Consider the following 24,561-nt stretch of genomic DNA (forward strand, 5'->3'; position numbering starts at 1 on the left):
TCGGTAATCAATCGGGTAAAAAGGACTAAATTGAATTAAGTGCAAAATTGTGAAATGTGATTAAATAGCTCTAATAATTATTTAAGGAGGACTAAATAGGCAATTAAACACCTATTATTGGGCTGGACGGTAGGTGTGTGCTGGAAAATAAAAATCAAGTGTGAACAAGGGGCAAATTGGAATTGGGTAAATATTAAATTGTAAAATATGGTATATTAGGTAAAAATCTAGAGTTTTCTTCAATTTTCTTCATCTTCTCCAGCAAAAACACCATTGAAGGGTTCTTTTAAGCTGGTCTCTCATATTTCTATTACATGTAAGCTCAATCCTTGATTATTTCTTGTGATTTTTGTGATATTGAGACTTTTGCAACTAGGTCCTAATATCTAAGTCAATAGTTTTTACTTTGATGAATATTTTAGAAAGTTACCATGAGTAAGTGCTGAAAGTTTATGATGATTTATCATGGAATTAAGGCTTTAATTTCATTATATGATGATTTTATGAAGAGATTTGCATAGAAATTTATTTTAGGACCTAATTGTGAAAGTTGTTGGAATTAGGATTGTGTTGAAGCTTGGAATGTCAAAGGCTGTGAAGCAGTTTTTAGTGTTTAGATAAAATGATATTTGAAAGGAATCAGTTTGATTGATGAATAAATTAAATAGGGACTAAATTGTAAAAATTGAAAAGTTTAGGGTAATTGTGTAATTTTGAAAATTAAGGGCATAAATTGTGAAATAGAATGGAATTTAAATAGATGCTAATGAAGGAATGATTTTATAATTATATATCAAGAAAACGAAGTGAATCATGGAAAGGAGAAAATTCAAGAATAGTCCTTAAATTTCTACGACTTTTGCAAATTAGCCCAGGTAAGTTCTTATGGCAAAGTTCAATGTTTGATATGAAAATCTTATGATTGTTAAAGTATTTTTTTTTGTAGATGAACATTATCAAATTGTATTAACTAATGAATAATGTGTAACTAAAAGAACAAATTAGTTGGAACAATGGTTTGAGTGCTTTCATTTTATGACCATAATGAATTGACGGAAAACATGTGATATATATATTTCCGTATAAGACCATAGCCGGGCAATGGCATCGGTACAATGTGATTCATACTCCCGTATAAGACCATGGCAGGGCTATGGCATCAATGTAATGTGATAATGTGATTCCGTATAAGACCATATCTGGAATATGACATCGGTATGATATGTGATCCGTGTAAGACCATGGCAGGGCTATGGCTTCAGTGTGTGATATGTGACAATGTGAAAGTCCATAATTTACTATGGCAATATGATAATGAAGCACTCAATTCCATTATTGTTCTCTAATTTGACAATGGAAATAAATAAGAAATGGGCCCAAAAGAATTAAGTCCGTGAATTGCATCATGAAAATCATTCAAATGAGTTTATTAATGAAGTTGTGATTTGCAGGATAAAATAGTTTAACTAATACATATATAATTGTGTACAGTGTTCGATAAGATTTGTGCTATTATGCCTATGAGCTTACTAAGCTTCTATAAGCTTACTGGTGTATGTGATTTGTTTTGTAGATTGACTTATATATATACGGAGGATCGGCTCTACACCAAGGGTCACACTATCCAGATTTACTCCGGTAGATTTTGTTAAACAACTTTTTGGTTTATATGGCATGTAAAGGATTTGATTTAGTAATGTAATTATATGAATAATTAAGTATACAAACTATGTTGAATGTGATGTTTTATGATTGGAAAATGAAATAATTGTTTGGTTGAAAATTTTTAGGTATAAATATTATATAATATGGCTTGTGAAAACTACCTCTAGAAGGGGTGGCAAATTGGCTTAAATCAAGCCTACATGGTGCCACACAGTCAGGGGACACGGGCGTGGCTTATGGCCGTGTAAGAAACTCAGTAACCTCCTAAATATTACAGGGCCTTAACACACGGGCATGTCATTTGGCCATGGGCTTAAGCCAATAGCTAGCTATGTATCACAATGCCGCAGCACACGAGCATGTCCCAGGCCACACGGATGTGTCCCAAGCCACACGCGCATGTGCCCTTATCTTTAAGGAAAATTTTTCAAAGTTCCCGGTTTAGTCTCAAATCACTTCTAAAACATATATCGGGCCCTGTAGGCCCATAATAGGGACTTTAAGATAAAGTTTGATAAGAATTGATCTGGAATGTAAAGTTTATGACTCGATTTTGTATAAATGTTAATGTATAAGTCGGTAATACCTGGTAGCCCTATTTCAGTTATGGCTTGGGGTTAAGGGGTGTTACAGTAAGAGAGATTTCTTCATTCGGTGTGGTAGCGACAATGTGAGGATCTGTGACATCTAATAAGACTTTATCTCCAACCTTAAGTTGATGTGGGAAGGTGTTGAGCTCGTTCTGGCATAGTTTTGGTTTATCATGTGTTCTCGGTTTATGCGTCCGCCATTCATCTAGTTCCTCGATTTGCAGCCTTCGATCTTCATGAATATGTCCTCTGCTACTGCTTGAGAATAACTCATGTGCTTCCTTCAAACTCATTTCATACAAAGTAGGGTGTACCAGATTGTCATTTTTAGTAGAATGGTTTAGAAGATCACCTTCAATTTCTGATATGTTGCCAAAATTGCGAGCTTAAAGGGTGATTGTTTCGTCTCCCACACGGAGTGTGAGTTCAGCTGTGCCAACATCAATCATAGTTTTAGCAGTTGCTAAGAAAGGTCATCCTCAAATCGAAGGAGTTGTTGTCCTCCTCTATGTCTAGAATAATGAAGTCAACGGGAAATATAAATTTATCAATTTTAACTAACACATCTTCAATAATACCCCTAGGGAATCTTATAGTTTTATCTGCTAATTGAATGCTCATCCTAGTCTGTTTGGGTTTCCCAAGACTTAATTGTTTAAAAATTTTGTAGGGCGTGACGTTAATACTAGCCCCTAAATCAGCTAATGCATTATTAACATCTAAATACCAATTAAGCAAGGAATTGTAAAACTCCCTGGATCCTTTAATTTGTTGGGTAGTTTATTCTAGAGAATAGCTGAGCAAACTGCTTTTAGCTCCACATGAGATGCCTCGTCCAACTTCCATTTATTTGCTAAAAGCTCCTTTAAAAATTTCATTGCATTTGGCATCTGCGATAGAGCTTCAATAAACGGTAAGTTAATATGTAATTTTTTTAAGAGTTTAAGAAATTTACCAAATTTTTCATCTGAGCGGTCTTTCCTTATTGCGTTGGGGTATGGCACACTAGGTTTATATTCGACATTCACTAATTTGTTTTTATTATGACCTACCACACATTGACCTCTGCCTACCACAGTTTCTTGTTTCGGTTATGGCTCAGGCTCAACAACTCCTTTGTCATCTTGAATATTAATTGCGTTGAGTTTTTCCCTTAGGTTGGGTTCAGTATTACTTGACAAGCTACCTTATGGTCGTTCGGAGATTAGTTTGGACAGCTGGCCTATCTGAGTTTCGAGCCCTTAGATCGATGCTTGTTGATTTTTAAGTGCTGTCTCGGTGTTCTGGAAACGAGTTTCTGACACCGAGATAAATTTAGACAGCATCTCTTCAAGGTTCGGCTTCTTCTCTTGTTGGTAGGGTGGTTGTTGGTAGCCTGGAGGTGGTCTTTGATTTCCTTGACCTCTCCATGAGAAATTTGGGTGGTTCCTCCAACCTGCATTATAACTATTATTATATGGAATGTTTTGAGATCAATGATTATTACCCATGTAATTTAACTGCTCGTTATCCATGTTGTGGCCATAAAATTGGTATTCCGAATTGCTTGATCCACCTCCACTTGCTTCACACTGCATTGCTGGGTGAACCTGTGAAGAACTAAGAAAACCATCAATTTTCTTATTCAAGAGTTCTACCTGATTGGAGAGCATGGTGACCGAATCAACATTATAAACACTGGTTGTTTTTATAGGTTTTGTCCTCATGACTTGCCACTGATAGTTATTCAGTGACATCTCCTCTATAAACTCATAAGCATCTTCAGGTGTTTTATTATTGATGGTTCCGTCAGCAGCTGCATCAACCATTTGCCGATTCGAAGGATTCAGGCCATTATGGAACGTTTGAACCTGTAGCCAAAGGGGTAACCCATGGTGAGGGCACCTTCTCAAAAGGTCCTTGTATCTCTCCCATGCATCGTAGAGTGTTTCTAAATCCATCTGCACAAAAAAAGAGATACCATTACGTAATTTAACCGTTTTAGCAAGCGGAAAATATTTTAGTAAAAATTTTTCGGTCATTTGTTCCCAAGTAGTAATTGACCCTCGTGGTAACGAGTTCAACCACTATTTACTTTGTTCCTCAATGAAAAGGGAAACAACCGAATACGTATGGCATCATAAAAAATGCCATTGATTTTAAATGTATCGCATAATTCCAAAAAGTTTGCTAAATGAGCGTTGGGATCCTCATCCTACAAACCATCAAACTGAACAAATTGCTGTATCATTTGAATAGTGATAGGTTTTAGTTCAAAAGTATTTGCAGCTACAACAGGTTTAACTATGCTTGATTCAGTTCCTCTTAAAGAAGGTTTAGCATAATCATACATAGTGCGTGGACCAGGATTTTGATTAACGTAATTGTAGGAGGTAACTGATTGTCTTGGTTTTCAGTCATCTCTTCCGTTGGGGTTGAGTATCGTCCTCTTTCTCGTTCTCTGTGTATCTTAAGTTTTGCCTTATTTCTCGTTGGTTTCTGCGAACTGTGCGATCGATTTCTTTGTCAAAAAGTAGTGGTCCTGACGGGTTTCTTCCAATCATAAACTATAAAAACTTGCCAAGAGAAAGAAAAAGTAAATTAATAAATAATATAATAAAATTAATTTACAAGAAAAATAAACGGCTAAAGTAATAAAAATTGAGCGTTCCTAATATCTTAGTTCCCCGGCAACGGCACCAACAACTTGATCGCGATTTTAGTGTGATAGGTTTTAAATATTTATAATGAATCGTTCTTAAAACTAACTATTATCACGATGTAGGCAAGTGTACCTACCGAACAGTAGTAAAGTTTTAGCAAGACCAGATTGTCGAACCCAAAGGAACTAAAAGTACTAGTAATGACTGTCTTTTTATTATCTAGCGTAAAAAAAAGGGGTTTTGTCTTAACTAACTAATTATCTAAACTAAGAATTCACAGAAAGTAGAATTGGGGGATTATTTTTGGAAAACGATTGAATTAAGACAATACCTAAGAAAAAATCCACCTAGACTTTACTTGTTATTCTGGCTTCGAATTGGACAATTTATTCATTTAACTTGTTCCATAGAGATCCCTAAGTTATGTTATTATCCCTATTCAAGACTAATAACGTCTAATCCCTAGATTGAAAATTGAGACTTCTCTCTAATTAACACTCTAGGGTTGCATTAACTCGATCTATGGATCCCCCTATTAGGTTTCACCATAATCTGGCAAAATCTTGTTACCATATCTCTCGGCGCGCAATCAAATCCGCTTAATTATGACAAATGTACACTTAGACAGGGTCTATTCCTCCTCTGAATAAGAGCTTATCTTGAATTAGTATCCTGGGATATCAAAACAAGAATTAAGAACTCATAATTAAGAGCAAGTTAAATATTTATCATACAATTCAGAAAATAATAACAAGATTCGTCTTAGGTTTCATCCCCCTTAGGTATTTAGGGGATTTAGTTCATAACTAAAAAGGAAAACATCTCAGAAAAATAATGAATACAAAACATAAAGAAAACCCAAAACTCCTGAAGGGAAATTGAAGGGAGATCTTCAGTCTTGAGGATGAATCTGGCTTCTGAGACGGATCAATCGGCTTCTTTCAAGTAATTCTTTCCTTCCTCCCTAGGCCTCCCTGTTTCTTCCTCCTCTAGGGTGTATTTATAGGCTTTGGAATGCCTAAAAACTCTCAAAATTGGCCTTTTCCAAATTGGACTCAACTTGGGCTCGGTAGGGACACGCCCGTGTGATACACCCGTATGTGATTACTTCAGGCCGTGCTCGAGCCTGTTAAATAGGCACAGCCGTGTGGTCCACCCGTGTGAGTCGTGCTTCGATTCTGCCAAGTTTCCACGGTTGTATGGTCTGCCCGTGTGAGGAGGTCTAGGCTGTGTCGAATTCGTACTTTGGCCCATTTTCTCTGTTTTTGGCTCATTTCTCGTTCCTTTCTCTCTCTTATGCTCTCCTAAGTATAAAACATGAAATTAAGGTATTTGGAGCATCAAATTCACCAATTCTAAGGGAAAATCATCATAAAACGTGTTAAGCATGGGGTAAAAATATGTATAAATTACGATTTATCACGAGCAACCCGTGGCCATGTTCCATATTTATCAATCTATACAATGCAAATGAGATGGTATCGTTAACTCTTTAATTGAGTTATGAGTTTCATTATTGCTAGTAAAGTCATGCCATACACAAGTCATGTACATTGTCTATAGGCTTGATCATCTTTAAAGTATAAGCCTCCACTTATATCAAAGTACAAGAGTTACATACGCATGGTCAGTGATTAACTCAAGATTTAGGTAAATCACACCATGACCGTCACAAGTGAATTAATTCACAAATAGATTTAGAATTAATTCATTTTGGATCCAGTCCAATGTATCATTCTTCCAATGAATTCATCTATGACTCTATCAGTGGAGTCAACTACTCCGGTAGCTAAGACTAGCCATATCCTCAATTGAAATTTTAGACGACATAATAATCCTTCTAAGTATTTGAATCAAATGCTCACTTTGATTCTTTTACAGGATTACGGACTCGCTCAGATTATCTATTGAAGTAAGTTGCCTTTCTCGCAATGTAAACATTCTTACAGTGTTGCTTATCATCAGTTTGAACTTACATAATCAATAAGTTAATATTTGATCATTAAAATTTTGCCATGCTTGTAAAACATGAAAGATAAAAACACAAAAGATATAACAGTGAAATGTAAAATAAAATTTATTTATTTATTCATTGTTCAAACACCTAGAAAACAGTTACAAGTTTACTACAATATGGACATATTTCCTAACAATCTTGCCTCTAGTATTCACTTATTGACAGGGTTTTGTACAAGAAAGGGTATTTACAGCCACTCCTAAGATGTTTGGGCCCTTCCGAGGCAAAATATGTAATGTGAGAAGTACATGACGGGATTTATATGTCCCATTCGGGTGAAAAGGCTCTCGCTCAGAAGACTCTCTGGCAAGTTTACTATTGGCCTGTACCGTAACCTTTGTGTTGAATGTGAGCCCTAACAGAAACACTCACCTATGCCGAGGACACCAACCGAGCCTTTGCAAATCATCTATAGTCCTTAGCCTTTCTCAACTTTAAGGATAGATATTGTTGGGCCTTTCTTGCAAGCCGTGACTGTAACAGCCCATTTTTCAGTGAAATCGAAACAGTGGTTTTGAGACCACAAATCCGAACCAAAAATAAAATTTATTTTTATTATATTAATGGTCCATATTATGATAGATGTGTCATGTGAAAATTTTGATACGAAAATTTTATCGATTAAGTGCTTAATTACGAGAATGACTAAATCGCATAAAATGCGAAAGTTGAATTCTAGTAGCTATAAGGATTAAATAGCTATGGAACTCAAATCTAGAGGTCCTTATATGGTAAAAAGAAAAGTATGTAGATTTTTGGTGACTTATCCATGGAAAAATTAGAAAAGAGTAAGGACTAAATTGAAATTTGAAATAAATAATTAATTAAAAGATGATAAAAAGAAAATATCATCTTATTTTGTCATCTTCAACCCCAAAATGTTATGGAAACCCTAGGAGAGAGAGAAGAAACTTTCAAGGCTTAATTGGGTAAGTTTCCTTGTCCCGTTTTTAGTAATTTTGATATTTTTGAAATCAGGATAGCTTAAACTATCTATTTAGGGGATTAATTTGAAAGGTTATCAAAGTATGGAAAATGGGTCATGGCTGTATATGTTGAAAATTAAAAATTTTTGGTAGAGAATGAGAGGTTGTTGATAGATAAACAACTTTTACAAAGTTATTTTTTATGGAAACATGATTTAGGGACTAAAATGTAAACTTGTGAAATTGAAGAAAAATTATGAATTTTATGAATACATGTGCTGTAAATTTTGTAATGGGGTTTTGGTTAGGCTTGGAATGGGGAGTAAATTGCACAAGTTTCATTTTTCGAGCCTAGGGACGAAATTAAAATTTATGGAAAAGTTAGAGGCAAAATGGTAATTTTGCCTAGGATGTAAATTGAGTCCAAATAAATATGAAATATGTGAAATTGAGGGTTAAAGCTATTTATATAGATCCAGACAACACAAATTTGAGGTTAGTCCGAGGAAAAGAAAAGGTTTCGATTAGTAGATTTTATACACAAACAAGTGCCGAGGTAAGTTCGTGTAACTTAATCGAGTACGTAATTATGTTAATTGAATGTTATGCTTGTATGTAATGTGAATTATATTGATGTACATTACTTGAATGCTATAATGATAAATTTAATGCATGTTTGATATGGTGAGAAAGGGTTAAGTCCCGATTGACTATTGAATTCCGATGAATATATGCGTTTTCTCAAAACGAATAAGGTCCTGCATTTGTTGCGGACGGGATTTAACTCGGATGAGTAATGTGACAACCCAAATTAGACCCTGGTCAGAATGTGGTTTCGAGACCACATTATCGAGCCAAAAATTTATTTTCGTGTTTTAATTGCATAAATTGTTGTGTGACAGTGGATATATGAGAAATTAAATGCTTAATATTAGCATTAGGATTGTGAATTCATTCAAAAAGGACCTAGTTGACGAAGTTAGAAAAGATGATAGATGAATTATAAGGATTAACTAATAATAGGTTGAGGAAGCATGGCTTTGCATGTCAATTTGCCCATAAAATTCATGGTGGCCGGCCAAGGAGTGATGATGCTCCACTCATTCTAATTTAATATGTTTCTTTGGTGAACAAATGATGGGGATAATAATAGAAAAGGGAACAAAAAAAAATGGGTGTCATACTTGCCATCTCCTAGCCGAAAAACCAAGAAAAAGAAGGGGAGAAAAGAACTTGGAAGGAATTCGGCCATTGCTTGTGCCTAGGGGGAGTGTTTGATGTTGTGGCATGAAAAATGAGGGAGTTTGAATGCTTAATAAGGAGGGAAGAAGGAGTGTTCATATTTTCTTTCTTTTGCAATTGTTCTAACTAGAGGAAGAAGAGGAAGCAAGATTCGGCCAAGGTGGTCCTTTAGACCAAGGTATGTTCAATGATATTTTTGGAAGCTTACCCTACCTTTGGGGTGATGAGTCTAGATTCTATCTATTCCATGGTTGGATTTGGGGTTGTTGGAGAGTTAGGATTCGGCTAAGGAGTTTAAAAATAAAAGCTAGTTGATACCTTGATGCTATTAGCATGCTAGTTATATGGATGTGTTAAGTTGCTTGTTATGTTAGCATGAAAGTTGAAAATTGTTAAGCTATTTTGTTGGAGGTGCCAAACTTAGGACTAGGAAGAGAATGAGTATTCGGCTAACATAGTGGAAAGGTGGTGTTGCCGATTGCTAGATTTAGACTAGGGGAGTGGCTATAATGGGCATTAAGATGTGGAACTTAAGAAATGTAGTTATATGTGGACTTAAATGATGTTATAGTTGACATTGTACATGTATACATGCATTTCGGCCATGGTCTTTGCTTGAATTTGAGATTTGTAATGTGATTTTCCTAAATTGTCTATGAATTTTTGGTTGTTGATCCCATGGTAATGGTATATTGAATCCATGAAAATTTAGTAAGGTTGCATTCGGCAACTTGCTTGGAATTAAAAATTGATGTCTAAGCTTAGGTGATTTCGATGATGATATATATATATTCATAAGTATATTTAGTTGATTCGGCTTTGGTAGTTGCATGAGGTTATTGGCCGAATATACTAACATACATATACATGTGAAATTGGATTGTAAATATTTAGCAAGGTGGTTAAACTAGTTAAATTATTGATTTAGCTCAAGGAGTTAAAGGAGGTGAATCGAGCAAAGGCAAAGAAAAGGTTATCGAGTAGCCGAGTTGGAACCGTCTTACCCAACACGAGGTAAGTCATTAAGCATGTAGCTGGTATTATTTCAAATGGTCATAATGTGTATGTATTGATGCTGAATGGAATGAATAAATATACATATATATATATATGCATTTACGTATGTGATGATGAAATTGTTGAATGAAAGAAAAGAGGTAAGATGTACTGAGTTGTTGATCTCGGCACTAAACGTGCGGGATAACCATTTATGACCATGAGATTGGCGCTAAGTGCGCGGGATTAAATTGTACAGCACTAAGTGTGCGATTCGACTATGTTGCACTAAGTGTGCGAAATGAATATGATGCACTAAGTGTGCGAATTGACCATGCGGCACTAAGTGTGCGAGTCTGACGATGTAGCACTAAGTGTGCGATTTGATTACGTAGCACTAAGTGTGCGAGTTGATTATATAGCACTGAGTGTGCGGGCTCAATATACATTCGTGAATCATTATGGACACTATGTGTGCGACACCATTGAGTCGATCGCGGACAGCGGATCGGGTAAGTGTCTTGAGTACATGGCTAATATGTGCTATGCTTATACTTGGTGTTGAGCTCGGTAAGTTGAACCTATGTGACAACTATACTTGAAGTCACGTACATAAAAATTTATCGTAGGATGGGTGAAAGGCCGTTTTGTTGTTTGATTGTAACGAAAGTAAATTGATTTATGAAAATGCTTCAATGTCCTATTGATGAGTATATGGATTGTGAATGCATGAATTGATATGAAATTGAATCGATAGGTTGGAGGAACTATGGCATGGTTCGGTATGGATGGAGTAAATTGTCTCATTCCATTTTGTTTCCTCTTGTGATAATGTTATTGATATATAGTAGTGCATTGCTTATGACTTACTGAGTTATAAACTCACCCGGTGTTTCCTTGTCACCCATTATAGGTTGCTTGGACTCATCTATTTTTGCGGGGTCGGGCCGTCATCGAAGTCATCACACCGGATAGCAAGTTTTGGTACTTTCTTCTTAGTGTGCTTAGAAGATCATTTTGGCATGTATAAGCTAGTACGTTGTGTTTGAATTATGGCATGTAAACTTTAAGCCATGCGAAAATGGCACGAATGTTCGATTGAGTTGGATCAAGGGTAGGCATGAAATGGACCTAGTTACTTTCGTAACAGATGCTGGCAGCAGCAGTGTCATGAGATTGAAAAATCACTAAAAATAGTAGGAGTGGAATTAATTGATGAATAAATTATGTAATCGAAGCTCGATGAGTCTGCTTTCATGAGGAAGTAACGAAAAGATCATATGGGCAGTATATTAAGAGATAATCAGATTTTTGTGGGACAGGGCCAGAACGGTTTCTGGATTCCCTGCTCCGACTTCGGAAATTCATTATAAATTAACCAGAGATAATTAGGGGTCGTACCATATATGTACAAATTCCTCTCTGAGTCTAATTTTCATAGAAACAAACGGCATCAGTATTGAAGCCCCGTGCAGGGAGATATCCAAGTCGTAATGGGCAAAGGTCAGTGTAGTCGACCCCTGCAACTTGGGAGACTTTGACTAATAAACTGTACTAATTGGCCCAACCAAAAATTCTAGAAAAAAATACATAGATGGGCACATGAGTCTAGTTTCTGGGAAAAATTACGAAACTGATTTTCGAGTTACGAAACTCAAGATATGATTTTTAAAACGACTAGTACACAGATTGGGCAGTGTCTGGAAAATAAATTTTGTAAGGGGTTAAAGCCAGTTAACACCTCGTGTTCGACTCCGGTGTCGGTTTCGGGTTCGGGGTGTTACATTTTATTGGTATCAGAGCCAGGTTTAGTCGGTTCTAGGACTACCATAGCACGTATGAGTCTAGCTATACATGCCATAATGTTAATGTTTAAAAGGGTGATGACTTCTGACGGTTGAAATGTTTTGTTTTGATTAGTAAATGGATCCCGGTGAAGAAAGAACTCTAGCGGATGACGTTGAGAGCGTAGCGGCTGCTCCTGCGCAAGGGACGCCGCCTGTTGAACCTCAGTCATCTGCGAATAATCAAGGTGAGGGGGCTAAACAAGCCTTCTTTACCATGATGAATGAGTGGGTCGCGCAATATGCCCGAACCAACCCGGCTGTCCAACAATTCCCAAATTTGAATAATCCACCCCAAGAGCCTGTAAGGCCATCAGTCGCTGATCCTGTGAGGCTGAGTAAGCCACCTGTAGACTTGATTAGGAAGCGTGGGGCCGAGGAGTTCAAGGCCTTAGTAACTGATGATGCCGAAAGGGCCGAGTTCTGGCTTGATAACACCATTCGGGTGTTCGATGAATTGTCATGCACACCCGATGAATGTCTAAAATGTGTTGTATCTTTGTTGCGAGACTCAGCCTACTATTGGTGGAGGACCTTGATTTCCATAGTCCCGAACGAGCGAGTAACTTGGGACTTCTTTCAAACGAAATTCCGGAAGAAATTTATTAGCCAACGGTTCATTGACCAGAAGCGTAAGGAGTTCTTGGAACTCAAGCAAGGCCGTATGACTGTATCTGAATACGAACATGAATTCGTAAGACTTAGTAGGTATGCCCGGGAGTGTGTAGCTGATGAGGTTGCTATGTGCAAAAGATTCGAGGAAGGATTGAATGAAGATTTAAAGCTACTAATGGGTATTTTGGAAATAAAAGAATTCGTAACACTAGTCGAACGAGCCTGCAAGGCGGAAGAACTTGGAAAGGAGAAGAGGAAGGCTGAATTTGAAGCTAGAGATTATCGTAAAAGATCGACGGGTAAAGCTCCGTTCTCAGCTGTAAAGAAGTTCAGGGAGGACATTAATAAGTCGAGGGCGACTGCGGGAATTTCCATCAGGGCAAGACCATCGATGGGCTCCCGAGCTACTTCGGTAGCTAGTGTGGGCAATAATCGTCACGAGAAACCTGAATGTCCCCAATGTGGAAGACGACACCTAGGTGAATGTTGGGGCAAGTCTACTAGCAGGGTCTGTTACGGATGCGGTTCGAAGGACCACCTCATTAGAGATTGCACGGAGCTAGATGAGAAGAATAAGATTCAAGGTGCAAGACCTAGTGGAGTGACATCTAGAGGTAGACCACCGAGAATTTTTGGAGGCAGGGGTGGTAGTCAGAGGGGGGCTTCTGATTCGGCCGATCGCGCCGAGAACCGTGCTCCTGCTAGAGCATATGCCATTCGCGCACGAGAGGAGGCATCCTCCTCCGACGTCATCACTGGTACCTTCACTCTCTTTGATACTAATGTGATTGCATTGATTGACCCTGGTTCTACTCATTCATATGTATGCGAAACCTTAGCAACCAGTAAGACTCTACCTGTTGAGTCTACTGAGCTCGTAATTCGAGTATCAAACCCTTTGGGCCAATGCGTACTTGTTGATAAAGTGTGTAAGAGATGCCCTCTAATAATCCGAGAATCCTGTTTTCCGACCGATTTGATGCTTTTGCCGTTCGACGAGTTTGATGTTATTCTTGGTTTGGATTGGTTAACCGCGCATGATGCGGTTGTGAATTGCAAAAGCAAGACTATCGATTTGAAGTGCGCAAATAACGAAATAATCCGAGTTGAGTCTGCGGACTTAAGGGGGTTGCCAGCTGTAATATCAGTAATGTTGGCCCAGAAATATGTAAGGAAAGGGTGCGAAGCATACCTCGCGTATGTACTTGATGACAAGGAGTTAGAAAAGAAACCCGAATCGGTGCCGGTGGTCTGTGAATACCCGGATGTTTTTCCTGAAGAGTTACCGGGTTTGCCACCTGTTCGGGAGGTAGAGTTTGGTATTGAGCTTGTACCTGGAACTACGCCTATTTCGATCGCTCCGTATCGTATGGCACTAACCGAGTTAAAAGAGTTGAAAGCTCAGTTGCAAGAATTGACGGATAGAGGTTTCGCTCGACCGAGTTTCTCACCTTGGGGTGCCCTAGTATTGTTCGTGAAAAAGAAGGACGGAACCATGAGGTTGTGCATTGATTATCGTCAACTGAATAAAGTGACGATAAAGAACAAGTATCCGTTACCGCGTATTGATGATCTGTTCGATCAATTAAAGGGAGCATCGGTGTTTTCAAAGATAGATTTGAGATCGGGTTATTATCAGTTGCGGATTCGAGATTCGGACGTACCCAAAACTGCTTTCAGAACGAGGTACGGTCACTACGAGTTCTTAGTGATGCCGTTCGGGCTCACTAATGCCCCTGCGGTGTTTATGGATTTGATGAATCGAATCTTCAGGCCGTATTTGGATCGGTTCGTAGTTGTGTTTATTGATGACATCTTGGTCTATTCAAGAGATGAGACCGAACATGCTGAGCATCTGAGGCAAGTGTTGCAAATTTTGCGGGATAAGCAGTTATATGCTAAGTTCAGTAAGTGTGAGTTCTGGTTAAGAGAGGTTAGCTTCTTGGGTCATGTGGTATCCGCATTGGGTATTCGAGTTGACCCGAGCAAAATTTCAGCCATACTTAACTGGAAGCCTCCGAGAAATGTTACCGAAGTCCGGAGCTTTCTAGGGCTCGCCGGTTATTACCGACGATTTGTCAAAGGTTTCTCGATGATAGCCACACCAATGACAAAGCTACTTCAGAAGGATGTTAAGTTTGAATGGACGGAGAAATGTCAGAAAAGCTTCGATCAACTAAAAACTCATCTGACTGAAGCTCCAATTTTGGTGCAACCCGAATCGGGTAAAGAGTTTGTCATTTATAGTGACGCATCCATACTTGGGTTGGGTTGCGTATTGATGCAAGAAGGTCGAGTTGTGGCCTATGCGTCAAGACAATTGAAGCCACACGAGAGAAATTATCCAACCCATGATCTTGAACTAGCCGCCATTGTGTTTGCATTGAAAATATGGCGACATTATTTGTTTGGTGAGAAGTGCCATGTGTTTTCGGATCACAAAAGTCTCAAATATTTGATGACTCAACGAGACTTGAATCTGCGACAAAGACGTTGGCTTGAATTGTTGAAAGATTACGAGCTTGTCATTGATTACCACCCGGGAAAGGCTAATGTGGTTGCGGACGCCTTAAGCCGGAAATCACTGTTTGCTTTGCGAGCGATGAATGTACACTTGTCTGTTCTACCTGACAATGTGTTAGTAGCTGAATTAAAAGCCAAACCATTATTGACTCATCAAATTCGTGAAGCTCAGAAAGGTGATGATGAATTGGTTGCAAAACGAGCTGAGTGTGTTCCGAACAAGGAATCGGAGTTTCAGATTGATGATGATGGTTGTTTGAGGTTTAGAAGTCGTTTGTGCGTTCCAAAGAATTCGGAACTCATTCCGATGATACTGAACGAAGCCCATTGTAGCCGAATGTCAATTCACCCGGGGAGCACGAAAATGTACAACGACTTGAAACGTCGGTCTTGGTGGCATGGTATGAAGCGAGACATCTCCGACTTTGTTTCGAGATGTTTAATATGTCAACAGGTGAAAGCGGAACATCAAGTGCCTTCAGGATTACTTCAGCCGATCATGATACCCGAGTGGAAATGGGACCGAGTCACAATGGACTTTGTGTCCGGACTGCCATTGTCCTCAAGTAAGAAGGATGCGATTTGGGTTGTTGTTGATAGGCTGACTAAGTCGGCTCACTTTATCCCCGTGCGTACGGATTTTTCATTGGATAAACTAGCCGAATTGTATGTTACTCAGATTGTGAGATTACATGGAGTACCTATTTCTATCGTGTCGGATAGAGATCCGAGATTCACCTCGCGATTTTGGAAGAAATTGCAAGAAGCTTTGGGTACCAAGCTGCATTTTAGCACCGCTTTTCATCCCCAAACCGATGGTCAATCCGAGCGGATAATTCAGATACTCAAGGATATGCTGAGATGCTGCATCCTTGAGTTTAGTGGTTCATGGGAACGGTATGTACCTTTGATTGAATTCGCTTATAACAATAGTTTTCAATCAAGTATTAAGATGGCACCTTACGAGGCTTTGTACGGTCGTAAATGCCGAACGCCATTGTTTTGGACGGAGCTCGGTGAAAGTAAAATTTTTGGAGTTGATTTGATTAAATATGCCGAACAGAAAGTAAATGTAATCCGTGAAAGTCTGAAGGTAGCCACAGATCGTCAAAAATCGTATGCGGATCTGAAACGGAAGGACATTGAATATCAGGTGGGAGATAAAGTGTTCCTCAAGTTTCGCCTTGGAAAAAGGTACTCAGATTTGGCCGTAAAGGCAAGTTGAGCCCGAGATTCATTGGGCCGTACGAAATTTCCGAACGAGTGGGGCCGGTTGCATATAGATTGATTTTGCCTCCTGAACTTGAAAAGATTCACTATGTCTTTCATGTTTCGATGCTTCGGCGCTATAGATCTGATCCTTCGCACATAATTAGTCCGTCGGAGGTTGAAATTCAGGCTGATATGAGCTATGAAGAAGAACCGATTCGTATCCTAACTCGTGAAGTGAAAGAGTTGCGAAATAAAAGGGTTCCGTTGGTTAAGGTGTTGTGGCTTAAACACGGGATCGAGGAAGCAACCTGGGAAACCGAGAGCTCGATGAAAGAACGATACCCAAACCTATTTACCGGTAAGATTTTCGGGGACGAAAATTTCTTATGTGGGGGAGAGTTGTGACAACCCAAATTAGACCCTGGTCGGAATGTGGTTTCGAGACCACATTATCGAGCCAAAAATTTATTTTCGTGTTTTAATTGCATAAATTGTTGTGTGACAGTGGATATATGAGAAATTAAATGCTTAATATTAGCATTAGGATTGTGAATTCATTCAAAAAGGACCTAGTTGACGAAGTTAGAAAAGATGATAGATGAATTATAAGGATTAACTAATAATAGGTTGAGGAAGCATGGCTTTGCATGTCAATTTGCCCATAAAATTCATGGTGGCCGGCCAAGGAGTGATGATGCTCCACTCATTCTAATTTAATATGTTTCTTTGGTGAACGAATGATGGGGATAATAATAGAAAAGGGAACAAAAAAAAAATGGGTGTCATACTTGCCATCTCCTAGCCGAAAAACCAAGAAAAAGAAGGGGAGAAAAGAACTTGGAAGGAATTCGGCCATTGCTTGTGCCTAGGGGGAGTGTTTGATGTTGTGGCATGAAAAATGAGGGAGTTTGAATGCTTAATAAGGAGGGAAGAATGAGTGTTCATATTTTCTTTCTTTTGCAATTGTTCTAACTAGAGGAAGAAGAGGAAGCAAGATTCGGCCAAGGTGGTCCTTTAGACCAAGGTATGTTCAATGATATTTTTGGAAGCTTACCCTACCTTTGGGGTGATGAGTCTAGATTCTATCTATTCCATGGTTGGATTTGGGGTTGTTGGAGAGTTAGGATTCGGCTAAGGAGTTTAAAAATAAAAGCTAGTTGATACCTTGATGCTATTAGCATGCTAGTTATATGGATGTGTTAAGTTGCTTGTTATGTTAGCATGAAAGTTGAAAATTGTTAAGCTATTTTGTTGGAGGTGCCAAACTTAGGACTAGGAAGAGAATGAGTATTCGGCTAACATAGTGGAAAGGTGGTGTTGCCGATTGCTAGATTTAGACTAGGGGAGTGGCTATAATGGGCATTAAGATGTGGAACTTAAGAAATGTAGTTATATGTGGACTTAAATGATGTTATAGTTGACATTGTACATGTATACATGCATTTCGGCCATGGTCTTTGCTTGAATTTGAGATTTGTAATGTGATTTTCCTAAATTGTCTATGAATTTTTGGTTGTTGATCCCATGGTAATGGTATATTGAATCCATGAAAATTTAGTAAGGTTGCATTCGGCAACTTGCTTGGAATTAAAAATTGATGTCTAAGCTTAGGTGATTTCGATGATGATATATATATATTCATAAGTATATTTAGTTGATTCGGCTTTGGTAGTTGCATGAGGTTATTGGCCGAATATACTAACATACATATACATGTGAAATTGGATTGTAAATATTTAGCAAGGTGGTTAAACTAGTTAAATTATTGATTTAGCTCAAGGAGTTAAAGGAGGTGAATCGAGCAAAGGCAAAGAAAAGGTTATCGAGTAGCCGAGTTGGAACCGTCTTACCCAACACGAGGTAAGTCATTAAGCATGTAGCTGGTATTATTTCAAATGGTCATAATGTGTATGTATTGATGCTGAATGGAATGAATAAATATACATATATATATATGCATTTACGTATGTGATGATGAAATTGTTGAATGAAAGAAAAGAGGTAAGATGTACTGAGTTGTTGATCTCGGCACTAAACGTGCGGGATAACCATTTATGACCATGAGATTGGCGCTAAGTGCGCGGGATTAAATTGTACAGCACTAAGTGTGCGATTCGACTATGTTGCACTAAGTGTGCGAAATGAATATGATGCACTAAGTGTGCGAATTGACCATGCGGCACTAAGTGTGCGAGTCTGACGATGTAGCACTAAGTGTGCGATTTGATTACGTAGCACTAAGTGTGCGAGTTGATTATATAGCACTGAGTGTGCGGGCTCAATATACATTCGTGAATCATTATGGACACTATGTGTGCGACACCATTGAGTCGATCGCGGACAGCGGATCGGGTAAGTGTCTTGAGTACATGGCTAATATGTGCTATGCTTATACTTGGTGTTGAGCTCGGTAAGTTGAACCTATGTGACAACTATACTTGAAGTCACGTACATAAAAATTTATCGTAGGATGGGTGAAAGGCCGTTTTGTTGTTTGATTGTAACGAAAGTAAATTGATTTATGAAAATGCTTCAATGTCCTATTGATGAGTATATGGATTGTGAATGCATGAATTGATATGAAATTGAATCGATAGGTTGGAGGAACTATGGCATGGTTCGGTATGGATGGAGTAAATTGTCTCATTCCATTTTGTTTCCTCTTGTGATAATGTTATTGATGTATAGTAGTGCATTGCTTATGACTTACTGAGTTATAAACTCACCCGGTGTTTCCTTGTCACCCATTATAGGTTGCTTGGACTCATCTATTTTTGCGGGGTCGGGCCGTCATCGAAGTCATCACACCGGATAGCAAGTTTTGGTACTTTCTTCTTAGTGTGCTTAGAAGATCATTTTGGCATGTATAAGCTAGTACGTTGTGTTTGAATTATGGCATGTAAACTTTAAGCCATGCGAAAATGGCACGAATGTTCGATTGAGTTGGATCAAGGGTAGGCATGAAATGGACCTAGTTACTTTCGTAACAAATGCTGGCAGCAGCAGTGTCATGAGATTGAAAAATCACTAAAAATAGTAGGAGTGGAATTAATTGATGAATAAATTATGTAATCGAAGCTCGATGAGTCTGCTTTCATGAGGAAGTAACGAAAAGATCATATGGGCAGTATATTAAGAGATAATCAGATTTTTGTGGGACAGGGCCAGAACGGTTTCTAGATTCCCTGCTCCGACTTCGGAAATTCATTATAAATTAACCAGAGATAATTAGGGGTCGTACCATATATGTACAAATTCCTCTCTGAGTCTAGTTTTCATAGAAACAAACGGCATCAGTATTGAAGCCCCGTGCAGGGAGATATCCAAGTCGTAATGGGCAAAGGTCAGTGTAGTCGACCCCTGCAACTTGGGAGACTTTGACTAATAAACTGTACTAATTGGCCCAACTAAAAATTCTAGAAAAAAATACATAGATGGGCACATGAGTCTAGTTTCTGGGAAAAATTACGAAACTGATTTTCGAGTTACGAAACTCAAGATATGATTTTTAAAACGACTAGTACACAGATTGGACAGTGTCTGGAAAATAAATTTTGTAAGGGGTTAAAGCCAGTTAACACCTCGTGTTCGACTCCGGTGTCGATTTCGGGTTCGGGGTGTTACAAGTAAACCTATTGACCTTGTTATAGAAAAGATTTAGCCCGGACGGGCAATCCTGATATAATACCTTTCGAGTATACGCTATGATTAAGGTTTAGCCTGGACTAGTAATCTTAATTGAGCTCTTCTGAGTATACATTATATAAAGGATTTAGCCTGAACTGGTAATCCTGATATTCGATATATGGCTCCTGAGTGTGTTCCTTGGTTAGGTGCCCTAATGGGTACCCTTGAATAAGAATTAATGGATTGTTGAATCGTACACCTCGAGTGCCCTACTTGAGCATCCATCTGAATTTCAATGATTCAACGAAAATAAAACTCTTGACATGACATGAGAATTATGAGATGTAATGATAATGGCTTAAAAGAAAATTGCATGATGAGCTCATCTATGTTTATTTGATTGATAAAAAGATTTTGGTGACTAACATGTTTGATTGAGTGTATGTGTTTAGACAATTGTTTAGTTTGAATTTGGTGACTAACATTGTTTAATTTGAATGCTTAGAATGGATGCTATTGGATGTGTGTTTCAAGTGTAAGTCTTGGGTGAAATTTTGGGTGAGAAATGAAGCTAGAAATGGCTTCATTTTGTTCACACGGGCATGTGTCTAGACCGTGTCTGACACACAACCTCGTAACATGGGCATGTGCTTAGGCCATGTGTCTCCTGCACCTTAATTTTGAGAAACAGAATGCTTAGAATTGAGCACACGGTAGAGACACGGGCGTGTGTCTTAGCCGTGTGTGCTACACGGCCTAAAACGTGTCTTGGCCATGTGAAACCTGCACCTAATTTTGAATTAAATTAATTAGCTGGCCTAGCACACAGGTGTGTGGCATGGCCGTGTGCACAAGTCAAAGAGTTACATGGGGTCGAACACGGCCTGCAGCACGGGCGTGTCACAGGGTCACACGAGCATGTCCCTTGGACCACATAAGTGTGTAAGCCCTACACCTTGGGAAGTTTTTGTAATTTCGCAAAAAAATTCTCAGAGTTCCCAATTAAGTCCCAACTTGATTCTAATGCTCGTATTGGGCCTCGATGGTCCAATTAAGAGACGTTTTGAATGATTCTGATTAATGAATAGTAAATTACATAAATTATTCAAAAATTGTTTTGAGAGTTTTAGTAATGCTCTAAAACCCTGTTCTGACGATGGATACGAGTTAAGGGTGTTACAGTGACAAAAAAGAAATATATTATGGTAGCCCCTGAATACTTTACAGAGTGGATGAAAGCGGAGGCCTTGACCATCATAACCGAGAAACATATGGAGAATTTTGTGTGGAAGATCATCATCTGTAAATATGGGATCCCACAACTAATCACCACATACAACAAGACACAATTCCAAGGAAATTTTGAGAACATTTGTGCAAGCCTTCATATTACCTTGACTCATAATTTTGTTAAGACCCGTAAGATGAATAGTCAAGCAGAGGTCACCAACAAGAAGATTCTCTAGGCCTTGAAGAAGAAATTAAATGATGGAAAGGGTGGATGGTTGGATGAACTGACTAGTATTCTTTGGGCCCTTCGAACTACATCCCACTTGACACAAAAGAAACACCCTTCAACCTAATGCTTGCCTCTGAAGCTATGATACCTGCAAAAATTGGCCTTAATGCCCACCAAGTTCTCCACTACGCAATAAATGATGTACTTGAAATTGATTATCCTTTTACTTTGATATCATTTTATCGAGCAAAAACTCAATCCTTAATATAAATTATGTACTTGACCTTGACTCGACCCAACTCAATATGTCACCCAAATATAACCATAATACAATTTAATAAAATTAATTAAACAGTAACTATGTAATACTTTTTTGTGTGTTTTTCTTAGAATGCAATACATCACAGCATAAAAAAAACATAAGTAAAATTATGTTATATAGGAATATTTTCATAGTAATCTCAAAATAGGAAGAGGCGAGTTTTTCCATCTTAACTCAAAAATCAATTTTAAAAAAATCAAACTATAATTTGTCGAATCACATTGAAATTCATCAATTATATTTAAATGCTAAAAAATCAATTAAGCCGTTAATCAAAAATTAGACTCAATTGAAGTCTTAATTAAAAGCATGCAATTAATTAATCCCTTCAAATTTAATTTTTAGTCAAACCCACTTACTGTCCATTAAGTGATGATATGTCAACTAACTTTATGAAGTTTAATTAATTTTTTTTAGTTATTTTATAATTGCTTTTTAACATTTAAGAAAAAAATTAAAAAATCAAGTTAAAAAAAGATTTTTAAAATTCTAAAAGAATCTAAAATTCTAAAAGGTTATAAAGATTTATAAAAAGTGCAAGCGTTAAAAGAAAATTTTAAAAATCATAAAAAAAATTAAAAATCTAGAATTAAGAAAAACTAGAAGATTCTAAGAAAGTCAAAAAATTCTAGAAAATTTTAATTTCTTTAAAGATTCTATAAATTATAAAAACTCAACTTATGGATTTCAATTTTTAATATAGGCCTGCTACCCTAGCACATCTCTGTCTGCTCTCTCTGGCAGAATTTAGGTCTTTTGTTCTTTTTAGTCATTGTTTGGGTTGGACGGCGAGGTATTACATAGTGTTTCTTTTCATTAGTAAATAGTGATATTCAACGTGGTATTAGTCATTGGTTCATGTTCATTAGCCATTTGCAATAGTCAACGTGGTCATACTCATTGTCTTCCTTTTCGTTCGAGATTTCTGATCCTCAATCAAATTTGGTCTGAGGCTATGGAGTCGGAATTTGTTGAATTAACAATTAATGAGGAGGAAGAAGAGATCTTGCAAATACAAGTAGAGCAAAGTGCAGTAAGGGAGATAGGAGTTTTTCATCTAGTGGGTTGTTTCTTTATAGCCATATCATCCACTTTCCAGCAATGAAAAGTACCATGGCAAATCTGTAGCATCCTGTACGGGTGTTCAAATCCGGGATCTGGGAGAGAAAAGGTATTTGTTTTAGTTTTTTCACGTTATGGATATGGAGAGAGTTTTGAAGGGTTCTCCTTAGACTTTTAATAATCATTTATTGGTACTATACAAGATGTAGTGGGGGGAGGATCCTTTGAAAGTCCCTCTAATTTTTACTCCCTTTTGGGTTCAGATTTATAATATTCCTATTGGGCTTTTCTCTGAGCATATGGCTTTACAACTTCGAAATTTCATAGGGGTTTTTATGGAATATGATGGTTCTAATTTAGGGAAAGAAAATCATAATTATATGCGTATAAGAGTTCAAGTTGATGTTCGTCATCCCTTGAAACGAAAGAAATAGCTTATGTTTAATGGACAATGCTCATATGTTCATTTTAAATATAAAAGACTGTCACTTTTTTGTTTTTACAGCGGTAGATTGGGCCATAGTGATTCCTTCTGTGAAGCAAAAATGACGGTAGGAGTGGAAATTGCTAAAATGGGATGGGATTTATCGTTGAGAGCTCAATCCCAAAGAGCTCTTGCTATGAAAAGCGTTTGACTACGTGAGGAAAGGGAAGGGTAATGGGGAGAAAGTCGAGTGAGGCGTAAAATCCCAAGAAACAAGTTCGGGGTTGTTGGAAAAAATGCTGAAACCAAGAATAATACTGATCCTGTTTTGGGTTTTAATTTGGAAAGGTGACTATATAATTCTCATCAAAGGGCCGACAATTCATTCCCCATTTATCTGCCTATTACTATGGATCATGATCTTAAAGATAGTGTATTAATTGGAGAGGAAGGTAAAAAGAGGGCTAGAGGGGAAGGTGAAGATTTAACAGGAAGTGAAGAGGACAATTTTAAGGTGACACGAAGCAAGGGGGTAAAAGAAGTTAATTATTTATTGGCGGCTACCACAAGGCATGCCGACCAAAAGCAATGAAAATCTTAAGCTGGAATGTCCGTGGATTGGGGAGTCCCCAGACAATTCGTAGACCTCGACATTCGCTGAAGTTATATAATCCTCAAATAGTCTTCTTTATGGAGACAAAAGTTTGCAGAAGTCGTAAGGAATAAGTTCGCAAAAGTTCTAGTTTTTTTAATGGAATTGACGTCGACTCAAGTGGTTCTAGGGGTGGGTTATGTTTGGCTTGGAAAGGAGATATCAATGTTTAACTTCAGAGTTTCTCGGGAAGGCATATTGATGTGATAATAGAAGATGTGGATGAATATCATAAATGGCGATTTACTGGGTTTCATGGATCACCTTATCATCAAGATAGAGATGTAACGTGGAGACTATTAAGACAATTGGGTCATGCTGAAGAGCCTCTATGGATGGTACGTGGAGACTTCAACGAAATTCTATATGGGTTTGAGAAAAAAGATGGTTTACTTCGTGAGGAATGGAGAATGAAAGCTTTTAGAAAGGCGCTAGAACATTGTAATTTATCTGATTTGGGCTTTTTTAAGAACGGGTTCACATGGGAAAGGGGTAATTTTTCAGAAAATAATATTCAAGAGCGTTTGGACAAAGGTGTAGCTAATAATGATTAGGTGTCTCTCTTCCCAGAGTATCAAGTTCGACATCTCCCTCATTCCTTCTTAGATCATTGTCCATTGCTTAGAACCACAATACGTGAAGTTGGGAGGCAAGGTAAAAGAAAGTTCCAGTTTGAAGCATGTTACGTTATGGAGAAATCATTCTTGGGAAAGGTTAAGAGTATATGGGAAAGCTCAAATGGG

At 37.9% G+C, this 24,561-nt stretch overlaps 1 non-coding gene across 1 annotated transcript; it reads left to right on the forward strand.

The window, feature by feature from the left end:
- The first annotated feature begins 4,121 nt into the window (after nucleotides 1-4,121).
- LOC121226646 (small nucleolar RNA R71) lies at nucleotides 4,122-4,228 on the forward strand. The gene has a single exon (XR_005924390.1). It is a non-coding gene; the product is annotated as a small nucleolar RNA R71 (small nucleolar RNA).
- The last annotated feature ends 20,333 nt before the right edge of the window (nucleotides 4,229-24,561 follow it).

This window comes from Gossypium hirsutum, chromosome A03 (assembly GCF_007990345.1).
Source record: "Gossypium hirsutum isolate 1008001.06 chromosome A03, Gossypium_hirsutum_v2.1, whole genome shotgun sequence".
NCBI classification, from domain to species: Eukaryota; Viridiplantae; Streptophyta; class Magnoliopsida; order Malvales; family Malvaceae; genus Gossypium; species Gossypium hirsutum.